The sequence below is a fragment of the Rhinolophus sinicus genome, linkage group LG05 (assembly GCF_036562045.2).
Source record: "Rhinolophus sinicus isolate RSC01 linkage group LG05, ASM3656204v1, whole genome shotgun sequence".
NCBI classification, from domain to species: domain Eukaryota; kingdom Metazoa; phylum Chordata; class Mammalia; order Chiroptera; family Rhinolophidae; genus Rhinolophus; species Rhinolophus sinicus.
Window position 1 is genome coordinate 41,403,356 of NC_133755.1, and position 22,828 is coordinate 41,426,183.

General features: G+C 41.0%; 1 long non-coding RNA gene across 7 annotated transcripts in view; it reads left to right on the plus strand.

Moving 5' to 3' along the window:
* Nucleotides 1–22,828, plus strand: part of LOC109437798 (uncharacterized) — an 801,312-nt gene that overhangs the window by 641,550 nt on the left and 136,934 nt on the right. For 2 of the 7 annotated variants that reach the window (XR_012496363.1, XR_012496367.1), the window contains one exon: nt 2,487–11,229. The exons of 3 other annotated variants lie outside the window; for them this stretch is intronic. This is a non-coding gene — a long non-coding RNA (uncharacterized LOC109437798). Of the gene's footprint in view, nt 1–2,486; nt 11,230–22,828 lie in introns of those variants that run through there. 2 more of the 7 variants (XR_012496364.1, XR_012496365.1) reach the window with 2 other exon arrangements.

A 22,828-nucleotide genomic window follows, 5' to 3' on the forward strand; every position in this document is an offset into this window, starting at 1 on the left:
CACAGGAGATTTGAGTCCCCTGGGTATCCAGGAGTCAGCATTAATTGCTTGAGTTTAGCATAGGGAACCATAAGTGAACATAGGGGAAAGATATTTGCATATCGTTTGCAATAAAGCTTAGAAGTGGTTCCAGATGTCTCTCTGAAACCTCCCCAAAAGTTTATCCAAGGTTGGGACTCGGTACAGTCCAATCTAATAGAAATTTCACCCAGCCTTTCTCTTCTTGCTCTGATTCAGAGTTTGCAGGTTGCAGTAAGAATACACAAGACAAATTTTTATTCTGAGCGGGCTGGACATGATTAATTAATTCACTTTTGAAATAACAATTGCAGCGGGGAGGGATCAGCTGAAAGCCTTAATTACATTAGAAAATATGCCTCACTGTCGTCTGCCCGATCCAGGGTCCAGGACACATAATTATCATAATTTTCATATTTTATTATTATTACTTGGAAAAAAATTGATGGAGAGCAGACTCTATTGATTTAGCTACTTGAAAGCAGTGGCCAAGTCACATTTGAACCTTCGAAGAGATGATTCCCAAACTTGCTTGTTAAAGCCCCCTACATGGAAGAGCATCTACTAGCTGTTTCTAGCCTGAGCTATCAGTACTATTTGTCCAACAGAACTAGCTGCTCAGTCCCTCTCTTTTCCTTTGTGCCGAGAGGGAAATGCTCAGGTGTGCTGTTGCCAGAGTGATTAGGCTAGCTGGGAACTCTCCTTGGACAGGAGGTTGGAAAGCCTTTGGGATCATGCCCTCTCATCCTTGTTAAATGACTGAGTGTGTGTGTGTGTGTCTGTGCGTGGGCTGCTGCATGCACACCTGCCTGGAGGGAAGAGATTTATTTTCACTTTTTAAAGGCCCACCGTGTTTTTAAAGAGAAAGCAAAACATTTCCGGCAATGAAGTTGGGGTCTGTGTTAAGCAGCCAAGGTGCCAGGCAGAAGTCTCAGCTGTTACCATTGGCTTTGTTATCAACTTCCTGTGTCTTTAGAGAGCCTCTGTCTCTGGGTTTCTGTCTGTCACCCCAGGCAAGCAGCCCCTCCCTCTCATTCTTTGGGTGGCTGTGATGTTTATCAGATTAATGAGTTCAGTTCTTGTGTCAGAGCTAAAGTGGTGAGCTGGCAGGCTCCTGCCCCAGCCTTCCTTCCCTTACCTATGGATTGTCTGCCTTCCTTTTTCCAAGCCTCCTCATTCCAAGTTTCTTTGATCCTTGGATATCAAGGAAACTTGGGGTTAAGTTAAATCATTTTGAATAATTCAAAGTCTCTGTTCAAGTGGATCTATTTAAGAAAACAAAACAAACCAATTTTTTTTTTAAAATGAAAAGCAACAATAAAATAAATACAAAAGACTGGTTGGCCCGAATTTAGCTTGAAGATAAATCATCATTCTGCAAACTCTCCTATCCTGGAAAGGTATCTAATGGTTATCTGAATAGGGGCAGCAGAGTAGAAAGTACAGAAGATTTCAACCAGGTAACCTAGAGTCCAGTTCTGACATGGCTACTGACCAGGGCTAGGACCTGGGGAGTCACCTCATGCACCCAGACTTCAGGTTTCTCATGGGTAAAATCTGAATCATAATACCGGGTCCTCTTAGAGAACTTCCCTGGAGATCCGAGAATATAACTCATGTTGGCATTGTTTAAAATCATTTGAATTGCTTTGAAAATGTAAAATTGCATTATCAGAATTGACTCAGCGCTTTGACCACAGTAGGAGCTAAATAAACATTTCTGGAAGTGAGCAGACTCGCTGTTTCCCATTTTAGATGAAGAAACAAGGTGGATGCTTTGCTATCCCTGAAATGCCCTAGTCCCTGCCTGCATATTCCCTGAATGTCTGGGCTCAGCTTTTCTTGGTGAGAAAAAATGTAAACAGCAAACATATACACTGACATTCCCCATATGTCTTAGAAAGAGAGCATTTTATTCTCACCCAACGAGATAGACAAAATTTATTTATATGAAGACAGTGATGACAGTTTAGAATCACTTAAGTCCAAAGATGAAGGAGCCTTAGCGAATTAATATCCCATTTTCATCCCCCAACTTCATTTTCAGGAGAAGCCCAAACTGAAAGTTTCAGTGACTTTCCTAAGTTGTTTGGCTTTGTTCCACATCAGAGAAATTTCTCTGATTTCTCACCTGGTCCTGTAATCTCTGTGAGCCCTTTTCACCAAGCATCTGGTCATAGAGCTGCTCTGAAGAATAAAACTTCATAAATACTGCCCTTCTCTCAATGCGTTCCCTGACAGAGGAGAAGCCTGAGGTCCACGTGACCTTCTGCTGAGTTTGAAGGAGGCGTAGCTACTATCCCCTGGGAATGCACACAGAAAGGATTTTTCTCCAGGTGCCCAGCAGCCCCCTCAGGACCCACGGTGGACAGCTGTTTCTTGAGAAGTAGCTGTGCAAAAACTTTCCTTTCATGGCTGCTCTGTTTGTCTCTGGGGCCGAGTTTGACAAAGCACTGTCTCTGTTTCAGTTATCTCTGGTGGAGGTGACCAGCGGCAACAATACTACATTCAGAGAAAACGCTCCACTCCCACCCATCTTCAATAGGAACATCCACGTCTCTTTTCAAGTATCTACTGCTGTGTGCCACGTGCTTCTCCCAGCATTCACTTTGCTTGCCTTCACTCAAGTGGATGAGGCAGTCTTCTGATCAAGTTAAGGGAAAGGATGGTTTTCTTCTTTGTTTTTTCTTGGTTGGATTATATGAGATCTGATAAGGAAGAATAAAGACCAAGGAAAGAAGTTTAAGACTTGGAGCTTACTCAGGTCTTCCTCGGCAAGAGTAAGTGTACCTTTAAACAGGAGAAGATGACCTGAAGCTGGTGCATCCCTCCTTTGTAGTTAGTGGTTATTAGATTCACCTCTCCAGTAACTGATGGAAAAATTGATTATTGATTAAAGTCTTCCCTCAAGGACATAATACCTCCAGGCATTGTTATTCCAGAAGTCAGAGCTTACCCACTTTGACAAACACCGTGGACACCTAAAAGGAAGAGGAATAAATGGGCCATGGGGCCCCAGGAGTAGAAGGAATGAAATAGTATGGTATCCTAAATCTAAACACACTGTTACCTACCATTGGCTTTGAAAATTAAAGAGTATTCTACCTCGGACTTACATTATTTGCCAACACTTCAGCATGTGGCATGACACCTATTCACAGTTCCTGGTATGGGAGAGTGGTGAAGAAGAGAGACAGAAATGGCTTGTGTTCCAGCTCTACAAACAAACAGCCCCCCCCCCCCCTTCAGATTTCTCTAAGACACCTGTTTTAGTCTTTAACTTATGGACTCGTAATTGATGTCACTGATAGTGAATACACCTTGATCATCAAAGTATGAAAAATTGGAACACATTGAGATGGGCCCCCCCTTTTTGGAGTGTATCATGGGAAGAAGACCCATACTTCCCAGGAAGAGGCTAACTCAGTTTATGAGTGCCAAATTCATCCAGAGACTCTTCCATACCTCCTTGGTCTGTAGTGTACAGTTTCTGCCATCTCCGCCATTGTAGGATTGCCCTCATCCCCATACACACATCACAGTTGTCCCCTCCTCTTTCAGTCTCACTGTGGAGATTGGTTTCAACTTGATTTATCTGTTTGAAATTGGGAGGAGCGTCACAGTGTATTTTCAGTACTATCTTGAATGAATTCCTTGGTCAGTATGAGGGATAGTAGAGTCGACCCCATGTGTTTTGGAGGAGGAGCTGTTAGAAGATTAAGAAAGACCTCAGTGAAGCAGCCAGAGAATATGTGAAGATGATTTGATCAAGTGACAGAATGAGCAGTGCCAGCTCTGCTATGGCTGTGAGGCAGCAGTGAGCAGGACACAGCTGTCTCCAAAGGGGTCCAGCAGAGAACCATGAGGTTTGACAGCTGGCAAGACCAACAGTACTTATGCCCTTTGGTTTATCCCAAAACTGAAGAGTTGTCTTTCACTCATTTTCTTTTTAAAAATTCTTCACCTCCCTTGTCTTGAATGTTTACTGTCAACATCCCTCCTCCCCCTCCCACTCTTCTGCCCACTTTGGAAAGGTGTAAAAGAGGTACCATATGTGGACTCCCTCTGCTGACATGTTTCTAAAAGACCTTGTCAACTGGTACTAATTGTTGTGACTGCAAACGTTCATTCATCCCGGATGATGCTGCAGACTTCTTTTGCCTTTAACATTCTTGGCCAATCCCATATTCTCATGTAGTTTCATTGCCATTGACAAGACTTCAACTTCCAGATTCTGCTACTTCACCATCACAAAACCCTTTCCAGCAGTCCTTCAGCCCATGGCCCACGAATTGTAGAACTCAGCATAACTTAGCCAAAGGATCCTGTTAGTAGGAACCCACATTTCCTTCTGTCATGAGGGCCCAGGTACCAGCTATATTCACATTAGGAATTGTTGAGCAGCATATTCATTATGGGTGGTCTCTGTCTAGGAACTCTGAGTGAATTATTTGTCAAGTTATCTCTGTTGATATCACGTTGTTGACCTGCAACTCACAAGGGCACCAATCAATGCTACAACTTTCTATCGGCAACAAAACCCGTCTGGTCTGATAGACTCGCTGGGCAATATTAAAACCTGAGGAGGGAAGCAAATGGGAAGGTTTATGAAAGCAACTTCAGAACACTATTCAATTATTAGTATGCTTTTTCATAATACTGACGGTTTCACATTTTATTGAGAGACAGAATTTTTCCTAGCTCTCTTGGGAATGATTTTATTGAAAGCTTCAGAACGAAGAAGATGGCTGCATCATTTCTGCAGTGCCAGGGGTCAGAATCTTTGACTGGTTTGGTGTAATGTGCACATATAAAATTTCACTCAGTGCTTATTCATTGCCTTTTATTTAATATATAATCTGGCTAGATCCACTTTTGTTTTTTTACATTTACTGCTTGCTTGCATGAAGCTCTTCTTTTGGCTGCTTTGATACATATGTATTAAATTGTGTGTGTGTGTGTGTGTGTGTGTGTGTGTGTGTGTGTGTATGTGTATTCTATTTCCTTCTATTAAGATTCTTGCATGATGGGAACACTTGCTTGCTTTTGCTCTTGTTATCCACTAAGTCCAATAGATAGAAATGAAACTATCCACAGGAAAGCACTTTATTTGTGATAATCATTTAGTTGAGAATGCTGTTGTTCCTTCAAAAGTAAATGCCTACCCCTTTCCTATCTCTCTTTCCTTTCTCTGTATTCTATACTCACCCCCACCCCATTAAACAACATTCTCACTCCACAGCAAACAGAAAGCACTTTAAAATACAATAGATTTGTTTGAGTTGAATTATTAACATGCACAAAACCAGATCCAAGAGCTAAGTTTCTCAGGAGAGCTTAGCTGGAAGTGTCCTGGAAGTGTCTCCTGGAAGTGCCCTCTCTTCCAGGTTCTAACCAATGGAGAAGAGACCCAAGGAAAGAAATGGAAAATGATCAGTTTTATTCATGAGTGTTCAATAACTCTCAAAATATGGGACTCCTTGGTAAAGTTGGATTGGAGGATGACATTGAGATCTGGGCCAAAATGGTTGCTTCTTATACCTCCTTGCTGAATTGATGATAACTGACTCTCAGTGAGTGATTGACTTATAGGTTAACAGTTTCTTAAGCAGCATTATGGGAAGATCAAAAATAATATTGCCTGAACAAAACAGAAATTTATGTCCCACATAATAAAGGTCTGAAAGGAGGGAACGTAGGGCTCCTGTGGTGGCTCCATTAAGTCATCAAGGACCTACATTCTCTCTAGGTTCTAGCATTGCATTATAAGTGTCATGAGCTTATATTTGTGATCCAATGAAGTGTACATCCACACTCCCAAGAGACTTTTCAGAATTTCCGTGTAACACTCTCCCTTACATCTCATTGTCCAAAACTTAGTCACATAGCCATAGTAAGCTGCAAAGGAGGCTGCGTAACCTGTCTTTCAGCTAGGTAATATTGGGCCTGCCAACCATCAGGATTCTTATTTCTAAATAAGGGCAAAAGAACATTGAGAGGCACCCAGCAGTTCCTGCAAAAGTTGGCTGTGAAAAGGTTATTTCTATAATCTAAGTCTATCTTGTCTCCTTTCTGTTGACTCCCCATCACCTATTAAATAAAAGCCAATCTCATAATCATGACATAGGAGGTTGGACAATTAAATTTGCAAACTTGTTGCAACGATGTTGCTAACCTCTTTTTTTTCTTTTAATATCAGAGTGATTATTCATTATGAATTCATACCAAATGGACAAACAGTTAACCAAGTTTACTATTTGGAAGTGCTGAAAAGGCTGCGTGAAAGTGTTAGATGACCTGAACATTTTGCCAACAATTCATGCTCTTGCATCACGACAATGCACCAGCTCACACGGCACTGTCTGTGAGGAAGTTTTTAGCCAATAAACAAATAACTGTTTTTGAACACCCTCCCTAATCACCTGATCTGGCCCTCTGACTTCTTCCTTTACCCCAAAATAAAGGAAATATTGAAAGGAAGACATTTTGATGACATTCAGGACATCAAGGGGAATACGATGACAGCTCTGATGGCCATTCCAGAAAAAGAGTTCCAAAATTGCTTTGAAGGGTAGACTAGGCACTGGCATTGGTGCATAGCTTCCCAAGGGGAGTGCTTCGAAGGTGACCGTAGTGATATTCAGCAATGAGGTATGTAGCACTTTTTCTAGGAGGAGTTCGCAAACTTAATTGTCCAAACTTGTATAAGTAACACGAGCATATAATTTATCATACAAACTTGGATATCTTTGAAAGTAAAAGGGAGAACTGTTAATAATAGTTCTCCCTTTTACTGTCATATATACCAAGACATCAGGAGTATACGGACTGTCCTAGGTAAACTGAGATGTATGAACTAAGCCCTCACCCCCTTTTAGATCTCATCTCCTCCACTTACTCACTTAATTTCATTCTATATCGAAAAAAGGATTTAAATTTCCCACAAAGTAATAGGATTCTCTACATGTCATTACTTTGGCTTAGAATTCTTATAGCAGCCTATACCTGGCAAAATCCTCATTCATGTCCTCCACCTTCTACTCTAGTTCAGCTATCACCCTGAGAAATCTTCTCTAACCAGTCTCTCTCAATTTATAGATGATTACTAACTTCCTTTTCTATGCTTAATCCATTGAAAATTATTTGCTTACATGTTTAGCTTACTGTCAGGGTAGGTTCGGTTATGCTATAGCAAAAACCAAACTCATCAAAATGTATTTATTGCTCACACTTCATGACCAATTCTGGTTGGCTGAGAGGCTCTATTTTGTGTTCTTTGGAGTTCAATGTAGGCTGACTCATACTACAATGAATTTGAGGTAAGTAGCCAAGTGTCTGTGTCCAAAAGGACTAGCCAAACCAGGAATAATCAGATGGGAAGTAAGCCCCCCCAAATTAGATTGGGGTTCAGCGTCCTGTTTCCCAACTTACATATATAGGCCAATATTCCAGGGCCTATAAGATAAATGGCTATTGTCAAGGATGAAGGCTGGCTGAGCACTGCATTGATATTTAACATCTTGCCAGGAACATGTAAACAAGATTTGGTGGGTAAGCATTAAGAGTGAGAGAGGGAGAGGGAGAGGGAAAGGAAGAGGGAGAGAGAGAGAGAGAGAGAGAGAGAGAGAGAGAGAGAGAGAGAGATTCTTGAAAGTTCCTCAGATGGTGAGAACATAGAGCACAAACCTTATCTAACAGGAAGTATGCAGCCAATAATTGAGGCATGGTCAGTTATTATCAATAAAACTGTGTCCTTCTTCCAACCCATTTTTTCATGCAGACATGCCACATCTTTTCTCACCTCCTGAGTCATCAGAGATGCAGTTGCCTTCTTCTGAAGAGCAGACTAAGTGAACAGCAACTGAGTGCTTCTTTGCACACCAAGTTGGGGAGGACCGTGCATCCAATTGTCTCTTTGCATGACTAAAATGTCTGGATAGGTAGGCAGCCAGTGCAGTCTGCTTAACTGTAATGACCATAAAGGAAGGTGGGGAGGCCTTTGGTAGGCAAACATCCTGCAAAGTAGAGCCATTCTCATTAAGGCTCATTGAGGTGCACATTACTCTCAGGGAACGGAGACCAGTAATAACAATGGCAATAATATACAAACAGCCTATAATATGTGAGCTAGTGGCCGCTGCATGGTTTTTAGTGGCTTCTCATCACAGAATACAAAAGGCTGCTCAGGGCCAAATACATAAAACATTTGGCCCAAGGGGTGTGGAAAATGTTCCAATGATGCACGTGTTCTTCAGTAAACAGAGCAGCCACCGCTGCCACAGGCCAGCCAAGGCCGGGGAGGAGAGGGCAGGATGGGTCTATCTGCAGAAGGAAAGAAAAGAACTGAGCAGCAAGATCTGAGAAAAGGGACACGGGAAGTAAAGACCTTGAAAGAAAACAGCACTGGGCTCTGCTCCAAGCCTGAATTTATGAAAACATTGGACCCAAACAAAATAATATGGCAGCATCATTTCACGTAGGGGCCCTCACTGTCGGGCACTATTATTCCAATTGATGACACTTGAATGAAATGTAGTATAATTGGGTTTTCGAGCCTGTGCTTCAGGCGACATCAATTGCCGTTTTTAAAAATGATGATGGTGGGGAAGAAGATTCCTTTTTCCCTTTAATGTTTTGAAGTTGCCACACTCTCTGTGCCACTTGTGCACTACTTGGAAGGGCCATGGGACTCCTGGGAGGGTCTAAAGTGCCAGTGGCTGAGCCCATGAAGAAATATGGGGAGTCGATGGCAGAGGCAGCTAAATGTGGCAGAGGATGCAGGATTAAAGTCGGTCCCATGACACACCTTTCTCGGTCTCTCTTTTCTTGCTCCTTTTCTTCCCCATCAAAGAGTGTGCTTTTTCCCTCCTGTGGCTTTCTTTCCATCTTTTTTGCATATAATGACTGGGATCTTTTCCAGCTTTTGTATTTTTTTTTCTTCCCTTGGACTTAGTAACATGACATCTATAGTAGTGAATCAGAAAAATTATTGTCACAAAAGAAAAGCCTATTCCATGCAAAATGGAGAACTCCTCCATCAACGTGGCATGACGGATAATATGTCTGCATACACTGTTTGCCTCACTGGTGTTTCCAGGTTTGTGGGGCAAGTGGAGGGAGGAGAGAAAGTTGGGGAATTTTTAAGCATCCTGTATTCTTCAGTTAAACCTGTCTGTGTATATGTGTAAAGATTGTTTTCACATCAGAAAGAGCCAATCTGATTTTTAGACCTGCCTCCCGGTAGAGGAGGGATCTGGAAAAGTGAGGAGCAGTGTAACATTCGGAACACAATCCCCTGTTGTCTAAAATACTTTCTTCCCCTACCAATGAGTGCCCTCTCCCCCACCCCCGCAATTAGTCTTAATAGAAGTAAATAAATATAATTTGTGGTGCAATCTGGAATCTTTGCTCTGAAAGTCCCTATGCCAAGTGAAAAACGGTCAAATACAGTTTAAATGAACATTTTCCAAAAATAGCTCTTGCATATTCATGTTTCTTATATCCAGTTGAGGATTCAGAGACTCCTCCTATATCACATGATGACATCATACAAAACTAAACAAATATGAAATTGCTATGATATGGCATCTTTTCCAAAAATGTAAATTTTATCCCTAAGCACAAAGTCAGGCAGGTACCGGTTCTAAAATAAATAAATAAATAAATAAATAAATAAATAAATAAATAAATAAATAAAAAGTGAAATGCTTTCCTTCCCAATTCCATGCATCCAATGTATCAAGCACGGGGACGATTTCAGTGTTTCTAACTTAAGCATTGTGATCTGGAGGAGAGTTGTAAAGTAGCCTCCGTTTTATTCCAATTAGAAGGCTGAGTTGGCTAATGTGTTGGACTGGGGAGAAACACTTTCTCTCTGCCTCACTTCTCCTCTGTAAGATGGGCTAATAAGTTCTTCTTTTCATGCCCCACCAATATCCTGAAAACAAATTCATACCAGAATCCGTCAGTCCTCATGCATGTATCATCCAAAATATAGAAGTATACCAGACACTTAACAAGGGCCTATGCAAGTACACAAAACATCACCAGCTTTGACATTCCCTCTAAAATCACTTCCTTACATGGACCCTTCTAACGGCACACTTGATTGCGTTTGTTCTCTTAGCTATGAAAGGCAAGGACACCAGCTTCTCCCCACACCTCCCTAAAGGAAGAGGAAGCAGATACAGACAGTCTTTGGCTTCTCTTTGCTCTGATGATGGTCTTGGATGCAGTAAATGTTGGGCCGAGGGGTGGAACCAGACTGTCATTTCTGACAATGGATTTCTCTCTTTAGAACTGTTGGAGAAACAGACCCCAGGCTGCTCAGGGGGTTCAGGGGGCTGCTGTGAATTCCTTTAGCCTCCGGAGAGGCCAACCCACAGAGCTGAAAGGGACTGTGAGAATGTTATTGCAACTTCTTAATTCAAAACATCACTGGAAAGAGACTTCCTGGGATGAGGCTGGAGGAAAGGGGGCTGCTCAGCTGGGATGAATTACTGGGACCACTGGGTTGGTTTTGCCACCTAGTGGTAAGAGGCTTTGGGACCCCATGAGTTAAATGGCACTCAGCATCATGGGACTACTCACAAGAAGGAAGTTGGGTAGAACAGGAGTCTATTACATGGGACCAGCAGAACCCGGAAGGCGTAATGTGACCACGGCTCTCCAGACCCTAGTCCCCATACCTGCAAACTGAAAAGCATGGACTAGATCACAAAGAATGCAATTCTCTCTCTTTTTGCTGGTAGATGACTCTAGAAACATAAGCTTTTGGCACTGCAATCTCCCCACAAATTTCCTGTGCGCAAAAGAGGCTGGGTTTGAAGGTCCTGATGGTCTCTCACTTAGGGACAAGTAACATCTGAGAACAAAGATAGCTCATTCCTCAAAGTGTTTGCGATAAAGGCAGCACAAGAGGATTGAACCCATGGTGGCCTTTGGAACAAAAGTTCCCGTCCTTCATAGACATTCCTTGTGCCCTGTCTGAATGCCCTGAAAGTGAGCAGAAAGGAAAAACAGAGCAGTGTAAATGATGTATCTCTTTATCTTTCTCATATCCCAATTGCATATGGACCGTGAATGACAAAAACTAACTCAATCTAACCCAGAAAGCATTGAGACTCCAACTCCTGCAACACAGGGCCAACAGGAGACCCACCTGTAACTTGATGGAGTGAGAAATAAAACAGTTGTTCTGAATTGCTGGGATATTGGGCATCTATTACTCTGTGTAAGAATGAGATTCCCTCAAATAGGATGTTGTAGGGTGTTTTTTTCCCCCCTTTGTTAAAGGTGCTCACTGAATCTCACAACACTATAAACATATGAACACGCCATTGATTCTTTTCTTCCTGTGTCATCTTTGTAGATATTCTGATGCATTCTACTATACCAGGCATATGATTCTCCATAGCATGTGTGCAATTTAAAGGTTTTCACCAGATCAAGCTGCAGACATGCATTTTTCTGGCTCGTGTTTCTTAACTTAGTGGTTTGTTACCGTCGCCTCTTATTTTTTGGCTTAAAGATAAGTAGATTGTATGCTGCTCTTTTTGAGGGGGGTTGGGGTGGTGGTGGAGGCTGTACCAGGTTTGAATGAAACTAAGGAGATCACTTAGTCAAACTCAATCAGGTTGAGAGAAGAAAATGAATTCAGGGTCCATTATTCAAAGGAGGGTTAATTTTTCAGGGCAGGTACGTGATCCTCAGTCACCAGCGATTGTTAACAAGAAGAATTCCAGGTAACTAGAAAAGAAATGGATTACATTGTTCAGTTAAAAGTGGCAGAAAAAAATGAAACCCATAAACTCCTTGACTAAAACCTGCTTCTGTCTGGCTAGAATGAAAATGGAGACAATGAAATCATTTTCAACAAATTATTAGTGCAATATATTTTTTCTTTTCAAGAAAAAGAAACTAAAGAATGGTTGTGGCCTTTTGTTGTAGATAGCTTTTCAGAACAGCGTAACGTAAACAGATTATCTGCAGTGTTTATTCAGTGTGAAAAAAACAGTTCCAAGAGCCCCAGGTGCTTGCCAAGATCATAATTGTACCTTCTTAAATACTTTCATTACTTGGAAGTACAATAAGCGAAGCAGGGACACATGCTTTCCATTTTCTTGTCAACAAAACACCTCCAAGAAATTAAGCTCTATTTTCTCTAGAAAATGTCTCTAGAACTGTTCAGGGATATGAAAAGAGAAGGGAGTTGGGGCTTTGGTTTAATTTCTCTATGACCTTGAAAAGAAGCATACAAAATCCCCCATCAAAAAGCAGGGTGGGGGTGGCTCAAGTCTGGGGTATAGGGTGGCTCAAAATCAGAATATTAAATCTAAGATGGTTCCTGTTTGGTTAAATGTGGATATGAAAGTGCAGAGTGTTAAGGAACCATGACTAGATTTCACAAAGGGTAGATTTTCTTTTTCTTTTCTTTTCTTTCTTTTTTTTTTTTTTTTTCTGGAAGGAGCTGAGCCACACTGAAGTGTGAGGGTGTGGGGACAGAGCCCCAGAAAGTAGTTTACAGGCTCTCGGCCTCACGTGGAGGAGTGCTGGCTCGGGTAGTAGATGGCCGTCGGCTGTGGCTGATTGGCCGTCAGCTGTGGCCAGTTAGCCAATTAGCCGCTAATATAACTGCTGCGGCTACGGAGGAGAGGGGAGGAGAGTGAAAGAGAGTCGTCGTTGGGTTGCAGACAAAAGGGACAGCAGGTCGCACGTCCAGTGAACCCAGCCTCCAGTGAGACCGTAGTGGTATGACTCCCCTACCTATGGCTCTGTGGGTGTTCCTTTTTGGCCTCACCATATCCTGCGTTCTTGTATGGGGAGCGGGACCAGAGACCCCGCCGGACGCCCCGCGCGACAGAGGGGTTGTGAGGAAACCACAGGACAAAGCTCAGATCATAACTGTGGAACTTCACCAAGCCGAGTCCTCTCTTTAGGATGGGTTGGAAAATGTTTGTTGAGCTTCCACAACATCTTGCCTGACCATAGGGTAGAGGGATCCACTCTATTTGTGCATTTCAGTTAACTTTTGGACTAATTAGATATCCCAAGCTCCCATAGTCTCAGCATAAAAATTCAGATTGGCATATAAACATCTGACCTCAGAGGAGGGTTTGTTCATAAGAGATTTTTTCTGTCCTTCCTCCTAACCTGTCCATTTTCCTTTCACCTTCAGTCACTGTGTTTTCACCAGCTTAATCAGGCTTCAATCTCCTGGGATCTGTCACAGCTGCTTGTATATATGCTAACATTTACCTTCATGTGTCTCTGCTTCATTTTTCTTAATCACCTTGTGATAGTGGTGAAAATCCTTCTAGATCCTGAGCAGCCTGAAAACATGCAAAAATCAGAAAAGATACAAGTGAAAATTTCAACAATTTTTCCATATCTCTTTTCCTCTCTTTGATAGCGGAGGGATATGCTGGCTTAGAGAGAGAGAAAGAGAGAGAGAGACACATTATGTGTGTGTAGGCAGTAAATTAGCTAGAACTTGTCTAATCAAAATGGCTAATTGATTAGAAATTTTCAGCATTTGAATTTTAGGAGAAAATTCTAAGAAAACAGGGAATTAACATAACTATACTGCCAGACCCTTCTGCATGCACTCATTCAGTTAATTTCACACCTACCCTGCCAGGTAGTTTTCTCTAAGCCCATTTTACAGACAAGGAAACTGAGGTTCAAAGAGTTTCAACAGGAGCCGGCAAATTATGGCCTATAGACCAAATCTGGCTCACTACTTGCTTTTGTTTAAAAAAAAAAAAAAAAAAAAAAAAAAAAAATATATATATATATATATATATATATATATATATATATACTCATTGATTGACACCCAGAAGTGTGCGTACTCTCTGACTGTTTTCACTCTACCAAGACTGAGTTGAATAGTCATAGCAGAGATCGTATTGCCTACAAAGCCATATTATTTGGTGTTTTACAGGACAAGTTTGTCAACCTCTAGTTTAAAAAGCATCACTATCTTCACCTAAAAATATGCGATAGTGATTAGATTTGACCTTTAACCTATACCTTTTTGGTGTAAGTTAAAGGTTCTAGTTCCATACCCTACCAGACAGAGACAAGAAACAAACCAAAAAAAACAACAACAAAAAAAAAACACACACCAAGTTTTCACTGACTAATCAGAATTTCAAATAATGATTTAATTTATAATAAACAAAGAAAAAACTACTCTGGTATGCCATGTGGTCAGTTTAAAGTTAATGCAATTTTTACAAATCCTTTTTCTCTCCTGGAACTCAGGGATGACGAAGAGGCACTACAAAATCTCCTCAATCCTACACACATCCTTATCCTTGCTAAGGGAAAAAATGGGTGATTGCAATGCTTTTTAAACTCTAATGTGCACACAAATTACCCAGGGTTTTTTGTTAAAATGCAGATTCCGATTCAGTAGTTCTGGGTGAGGCTAAGAATTTGCATTCATAACAAATTTTCAGCTAATGCGTATGGTGTTGGTCTTGGAACCACACCCTGGTGGAAGGGGCTACTACACTCATGCCAAAACCCTGAACCAATAGGTTTTTGGTCAAACCTAAAGTATTCACAAAAATTAAATAATCTCTACAGATGGCCATTATCTTCAGATTAATATATCATTTGACTAAAAGTGATAGATTCAGGTTGGTTTATGCCACTGGTTCTCAAAGTATGGCCTCAGGGTAGAGTAGCATCAACCACTTTGGGGAACATCTGTGTTCTGTGTTCTAACAATGCCTTCAGGTGATTTTTTTCCACCAATGCCTGTTGGTAATTCTGATACATACTAAAGCTTGAGAACCACTTGTCTGTGCTATGGATATTTAATGAGGGTTAGTCGGTTGGTTCATTCATTCATTCATTCATTCATTCATTCCTTGAACATCCTGTAAATCTATTTTATAATATCTTCAGTTTCTGTTTACCCAGTGTATACATCTTTACCTAGCAAAGGAGAAAGGAAAATGGTGGAAGGAGGAAGAACACATTCCTTTCACTTTAGGATGGTACAAATAATTCCATAATACTGCTGTTATTTGACATCAGTTGATATTCCAATAGCAAAGTTTCCTATGTAATTAGTAAAGCCTACTATGTATGCCCAATCCACATTGCAAGGTGAAACCTGACCCTGAAATATACCAGGGAAAGGCCTGGAAGTGGTGGTGGCAGTGGGGTGATGCATTTTGATTTTTAGGACTATTTGTTCAATGTTTTATTGTTCATTCCTCTAGCACCATGGTGCTGTTTTTGTTTTAAAAACTAACTGAGGATAAAAGAAATGACCACTTTATGGAGTTAGGAGGAAAGTCTTGTTACGTACAAGTCAGATAACTTCTTGTGCCACTTCAGATGATCTCAGCTCACTTCTGAAGCTTTTGGCCACACAGCTACCACTTTAGGGATGAACAGATCTGGGTACATCCTCCCCACCCTGGCTTTTTCTCCTGTTGATGTCAAGGTGTGTGATGCTATAGGACCATTGGAAACACACGTTCGTGGGGAAGCTAATGCCTCATGGAGTGAACCTTTGACCAACAGTAAGCAGAAGCCAGCAGATAAATTTCCCCCCTGCTTCCCACTAACCAAGTGTTGTGAGATGCAGCCATCATAGTCACACAAGATCCTTTTAGACTGAAGTCCAATATGGAGCAAGCAGCAACAGGTACTACCCAGCACGGGCCAACCCAGTCGTATACTCTCTTTTCTGTCTCACCCCTCCCCCCCACCCTCACTTGGCTGTCCTGGGCTTTCACTTCCTAATCATATATAAACACATACACCATCTCTCTAAGCAATGCTTTCCCTGACACCTAGGCTAAGGTGTCATATTGCACCAGAACTGAGTTAAGAAACTTCTTTCTTTGCTTCATCACAGCCTACTGTCATTGGAAGTTAAACTTACCAAGGACATTTGAAAAGTAGAGGAAGGCACTTGGACAATGGCAATCAGATTGGATACAAAGAGCTCCTTGGGGGAGGAGAATGGGTAGGGTCATGTAAATGACGGAAGTCCGCAGTGCTGCCTGGGCTTCAAGACACCTGCAGAGAATTGCCCAACCCACCACCCAGAGCTACCATGCCAGTATCTCCTGAGGTAGGTGATGGAACACTTATTACGTTTTTACATTCCCCAGTGTGATTCTGATGGATAAGTAGAGTTGGTAAGCATTAAGGTAACATAAAAATATCCATCAAAGTTAACAGATGTGGTTTTGAATGGCTGAGTTTTTCACTTACTTGCCTTGTGAGTTTGGGTCCGTTATTTGCCTCTTTGAACATTAGTTTCCACGTCTCTAAAATGGGGGTGAGATAATAACTACCTCAAAAAGTTGTAATGATTACATTGGCTCGTAAAATACCTGATGCACTGTATGTGCTCAACCGCTGTTGACTTCCCGGTCCTCTCTCCCTCCATTCCTTCCAGTGTCTTTGCAATGACCTCACAGAGAGTCCTCTCCAACCACACATTATCCCACGAGCCCTCATTGCACATACCTGGCTCCTCGTCTTGTTTCCTTCCTTAACCTGTTGTGCATCTCTGTTTGGGAGTTCCATTCCGCAAATGTGTCTGAATTACCTGTCTCCACTGAGAATCGGCCTGAACTTGCCCTCTCTTACCACAGTAGTGTCCAGCACTCTCCCCCACGCTGAACTTTAGCACTGATTTCTCAGCATCCTTGTTACAACTTTGCGTATCTCTGAGTCATTTTCCAATGAGATCACACTGTTTGCTAGAAGGCATTGTGCCTCATACGTCCTGGTAAACTTCAGAGTGGCCGGCATGACACTTTCAAGCTTTGGTTACTAGTTTCAGTTGGAGAGGTTATTCTCTGTTCCTGGAGAAAACTGAGTAGGTCTGAGAAAAATGCGACCAGTTACTCCCATCCTGAACCCAGCCAAACTGCTTAACAACAGAAAAGTGTCTGTTTTTCCCTGTTTGGTTTAATGATTTTCCTGTAGATCCACATCTCTTTCTATCACAAAGAAAGCACTTTATCCTGCTGGGTAATTAATACAAATGTACAGTATGGCAAACATATTCCTGTAGACTGCTTATTTTGCTGGTAAATTACACGAAGTCCTATACAGTACACCTGGGATACCCTGCAGTTTGAAATTAGAATATAAAGTGTCTCTCGGTTCCTCCTACTTGGCCAGGATACTGGTCTGATTGTGAAAATCTTTCTAGTTAGACATGTAATAAACTGGGATGATGGCAAATTCATTTACTTTCCTTAGCTTAAAATTAATAAAGATTTTAATTCTAAGCTTAAAAAAGCCCCACCACCCTGTTTACAGCCTTCTGAGTTACTAGAAGGGGATGTGATACGGTGTTGTCTCCCAGTTGTGAATGCCTTCAAAAAACACATGCCACATCCAAATTTGTAACCAAATCCTTAGAGTTTAAGGTATTTGCCAGTAAAACTCCTTGGCCAAGCTTTAGTTCTGCGTGATGTCACATCTATATGAGCCCTGTGATAGCATTAAACTGGCCACAGCTGTTTCTGATTGAAGCAATACAGGCCTCTAAACGGCAGGCTGCCCGTCTTCTCTGCCCCTTCTTTCCCTCTTCCCGAGGGGCTTTCTTTAACAAAGGGACTTCTTTATGAACATGGTCAGTGGGCTCTAGCTGGGTATTCTCACAGCAGGTTTGCAGTGATTTGGTTCAGCCTAGGCGTGGTGTTGTACACCCATATGTGGGGAGCACTCACACACATGTACACACACATACACACGGAAGGCCCAGAAAAGCTTTCTTCTTGATAATCGATGTGTGAATCCTCCCTAGGCTTGTGTGCTGAATTACAAAGCACAAACCTTTTGACATGTTCCTTTCGGGGGAAAAAAAACAAAACAGTCCAGTCCAGGACAAGCAGTCTGTGGGAAATATCAAGCCTCATCTCTTCTTGGACGGGGAAGGGATAGCGTGAGGGTGGGTGGTATAAACTTTGCTGAAATGTAGCCCATCTTTTTTTACCTAGTGTAACAGGGGTACATAAACTGTGTCTTAAGGAGCCGGATAATAAATATTTTGGGCTAGCAGGTCACACTCCCTCACAACTGCTTACTCTGCCGTGGTAGTGGGATCCAGTAGACAATTCAGAGTGTCTGACCAAACTTTACGTGCAAAAGCAGGTGTTGGGTGGGATTTGGCCCACAGGCCCAGTTTGCCGACCCTGCCCTAATACAGGGCCAACTCAGAGTGTGGTGATCGGGCGCCAGTTTGATACTGTTTAGAAATGTTCCATGACATAGTACGTGCAGCAATTGAAAAGTAAATGCTTAGACACTTTTATTGCAATCTGACATCACCATAACATTCAGGCGTATGAGCATTGCTCCTTTCTCTTTTTGAAAAGAGACCAGTTGAGATAGCGTTGACCTCATGTAGGTTATTGTATACGGTAAAGCTGTGTGCCAATCATGCTAAGTAGGATGCACACACGTCCGTGATGGATTTGGAAGCAAACACAAACAGGACAAAATGGATGAATGGGTTGTTTACCACAGACACTTGGAGAGGTTGCTCCAGCAGACCCTTGAGTAAGAAAGATGTCGGTGTGCCAATCTTAAAACCTAGTGCTATGGAGTACTTGCCTCTCTTGTCAGGAAAGGTTGGGTAGGGCTCTCTACTCTACCTGCTTGAGACCCTGCAACATAGTGTCCATTTGCATTGTTGGTACTTTTGCAACAAAGGGGTTGTGCCTTTGTCTCTGGGGAATTTGCTCAGTAGCATGAACTCCTGATGCTGCATCATGAGGAAGGTTGGATTTTATTTCATTTCTGGACTTGTGGTGAAAATTTGTGGTTAGCGTAGACCCAAAGGGAATGGGCAAGGAGTTGCAAATAGGTGACCTGAAGAAAAAGCGAGCGAGGGAAGGCATTTCTCCTCGAACCCAGACTGTTTTGTCTCTTTTCAAACTCCCCATCCACCCTCCCTCCAGTAAAGCCACCTTCCCAGCCAGGCCTGTTTTATAAGGTGCTACTCAAAGGGTTGGCCTCACAGTTTGTAAACACATAGAAACTTATCTGGGATTTAGGGTCGAAGTCTTCAAAACCCAAAGAAAACTTTGGAAACTTAAGATTGTTAAGCAAAAGTACCAATTGCCAGATTTTGATGGGTTGGGAACATTTTAAGATACATTGGATTCCTATCCTTAAAAGCCATGATGTCACCATAAAGGAATATGATGTCAGGCTGTAAAAAGATCAGAAAGCTTTTAAAAATTCCTAGGCCATGTTGGGAAGTTTATATGCAGTACTGAACAGAAAATCCAGTATTCTTTTTCTTCTTCTCTCTACCTCCTGCACTAGCACCCCTGCCAAAAGCAGGAAGGCGAGACAAGCACTGCCTGGGAATATAGCTGGATTTTATTACTAGAACTTGTTCATTCTTTAACACAGTCGCAGTAAAACTTTTTTTAAAAAGTTCCTTGGCTTAACTACTATATGAAATATTAAATGGTTAACCATCTCCTTTTAGAAATAGTATTTACTTTCCATGAAGTAGGGAAGACCCTTTCCCTCGCGTTGGCTCAGAGCTTTCAGTAACATGGCAGTCATTTATGTGTTTTCATTTAGGAACACTGGAATTCTTGTCCTAGCTCTCAATAAAGACTTATTGTGATTAGAAAACAGTCGGTAACCACAAGATTGGCCATGGGGTTTTGAAAATTAATTTGGGGAATGTAATCAATAATGTTGTAAAGATTGTGTAGGGTATCCGATGAACACTTGTCCCATTTGGGAGACCAACTCAGGGATGATGTAGATGCCTGATCACTGCACTGTACACCTGAAGCTGAACAATAATGAACGCCAACTATAATTATATATATATGTATATATGTATGTATATACTTACAAGAAGCAGAGTACAGCATTAGGAATAGAGACAGTGGAAATGTAATGGCTCTGTGTGATGTCAGAGGGATAGTGGATGTGGGGAGGGGGTTCACACAGTGTGAGGGATATAAATGATAAACGTCTAAGTAAAATAAATAAATAAATAAATAAATAAATAAATAAATAAATAAAATTACAAAAAAGGAAAAAAAAATACGAATAGAATTACCATATGACCCAGCAATCCCTCTCCTGGGTATCTACCAAAAAAATCTGAAAACATTTAGCCATAAAGACAAGTGTGCTCCACTGTTCATTGCAGCTCTATTTATAGAGGCCAAGACATGGAAACACCAAAATGTTCTTCGATAGATGAATGGATAAAGAAGTTGTGGTATATATACACAATGGAATACTATTCGGTGGTAAGAAAAGTTGAAATAGGACCATTTGTGACAACATGATGGATCTTGAGAGTATAATGCTAAACGAAATAAGTCAGATAGAAAAAGCAGAGAACCATGTGATTTCACTGATATGTGGGATATGAATCAAAAACAACAAAAGAACAAGACAAACAAATGAGAAACAAAAACTCATAGACACAGACAGTTTAGTGGTTACCAGAGGGTAAGGGGGTTGGGGTGTGGGGGGTGGGAGATGAAGGTAAGGGGGATCAAATATATGGTGATGGAAGGAGAACTGACTCTGGGTGATGAACACACAATGGGATTTATAGATGATATAATACAGAAGTGTACACCTGAAATCTATGTAATTTCACTAACAATTGTCACCCCAATAAACTTTAATTTAAAAAAAAAAGACTTATTGTGGTTCTCTCTCTCTCTCTCTCTCTCTCTCTCTCTCTCTCTCTCTCCCCCTTCCCCCTCTGCCTCTTTCTCTAAAGACTCAGTACTAATAAGAATTTTTTTTTTTTTGTAAATAAATAATTTACATTGATACACTTTCAAAGACAACAATCTCACATTATAATGGTACACTATTGGGTCAATCATCTGTCAAAAATGATTAAGGGGCTGGAGAGACTGATTTATAAGATTAAAAGAACTAAATGTTTAGAGTTTGGCTAAGCTGAGACTGGGGGGGGCACCTGATTTACTCATTTACTAAAAACAAGAAGGGGTGGGACTGGAGACGAGGGGAGAATTATCTCATCTAGAAGTTGGGCTTTCACTGAGAGTAAAGTGAAGAAATTCAGGACAGGAGGATGTAAGACGGATATCACAGAAATCTTTCTGAGATTGCAATCCATTAGATGGGCTCATCTCTCAGGAGAATTGGTGTAGGTCCCACCTTCTGAGACGGTGAATGCCCAGGTGGGGAGCAAACTATACTTCAGGGAACTGTTCAGATAGCTGAGTAACTGTGAGATGGACAGCTCTCTTTTACTTAGTTCTTTATTTTGGTTTTGCAGAGTTATTATTCTAATGTCTCAAGACTTTGAAGAACAATATATAACAATAGCAACAAGAACAGAAAAGAAAGGCTGTATGGGGGTGGGCCTGGGACCCATATCTATTGATTGCCCCAGTCTTTCTCCTAAGAGATGATCACTTTTCCCTGCCTTAGTCACAGTATCCCAAAACCTAATAGATGTACGTGTTCTTTAAGTTAAAAAATAAAGGTAAAAGTAGAGGAAGAAAATACCCATTTTTCATACCGATTTGGGAAATACAAAATGCTTTGAACATTTTGAACATTGTTGGGAAAATAAATTAATTTACTTGAAATTCCACTGACAAAGATAAATAATATTAACAAGTCAGTGTGCAAAGAATGCTTTCCATGTCATTTGTGCATTACATAATTTTCACTACTCTTCTTGTTTTAAAATTACTTCAAGTTTGGGGTACCTATGGTTTCTACTACATTGCACAGTTGGTCACCCCAGATACAAACAGAGTGTGAAGTCCCAGGTTACTGCCTTCTGCCACTAAACAGAGCTCTTGGTAAGTGGTAGAATTTTAACTGACCCATTGTGGGAATCCTGGCCAGATTCTGTTTATTTATATACTAGGGAGGTGAGACCATAAGATCTTTGAATAACACTTCTTTGAATCTTTACTGTTTTCCTCTTTTTCACTACTCACTGAGTATAAATAGGGAATTATAAAGGGCAAGTGGGGCTAAGAGAGAGATAGTGGAGTGAAAAAAAAGAGAGAGAGAGAAAGAAGAGTTGGAATAGGGAGAGGAAATAAAACTGATTTCAAGGGATTTACAATCTGGTTAATATTTTCATCCTCTCCAATCCCTAAGTTTCATATGTATGTTCCCTGTGAAACACAGTATCAGCATAAAGCTAATATTAATTTGAATCTCTCTTAGCAGTAGATAAAATATCCTAAAATTATGATGTTATTTAAACAAGGTCAAGAGAGAGAAGGGCATGTATTGATGTGACAAGTCCCTTTGAGAAGCAAAAGATTACATCCACTTAGGAAAGATCACATCCACTTAGGAAAGAAACCAAATATTTTTAATTTTGGATAACCTTTCATGCAAATATCATTAAAAAGCTCAGAGAGAACGACGGTGAAGACAAGTATCTAGCAGTTTTTACCTGACCTAGATATGAAAACAAACACATAAATTTTCTGATACACTGATTTTTTTTCCCAGCATTAACTCAAACCTTTTCTATTACAAATCAAAGAGGCAGGTGTTTTCCTTAAATGTCATTATATAGATTTTAGTTACCCAACTATTTAAGGATTTTTGTTGAAACTGTAAGCTCACACATAAATTCTTGCTGTTATGGAGACATAACGTAAATATCTTTTATAAGCCTTTTCCATAGAATTTTGGAACTAATATCTAAATTAAAAATGTAGTAGTCCTTTACCCAGTTGGGTTTTTGCTTCGTATGTATGTGTTATATGTAATTGGTGAGTAAAGAAAGAATGCCAAGCTGAACTTTGCATGCTTATCCTAA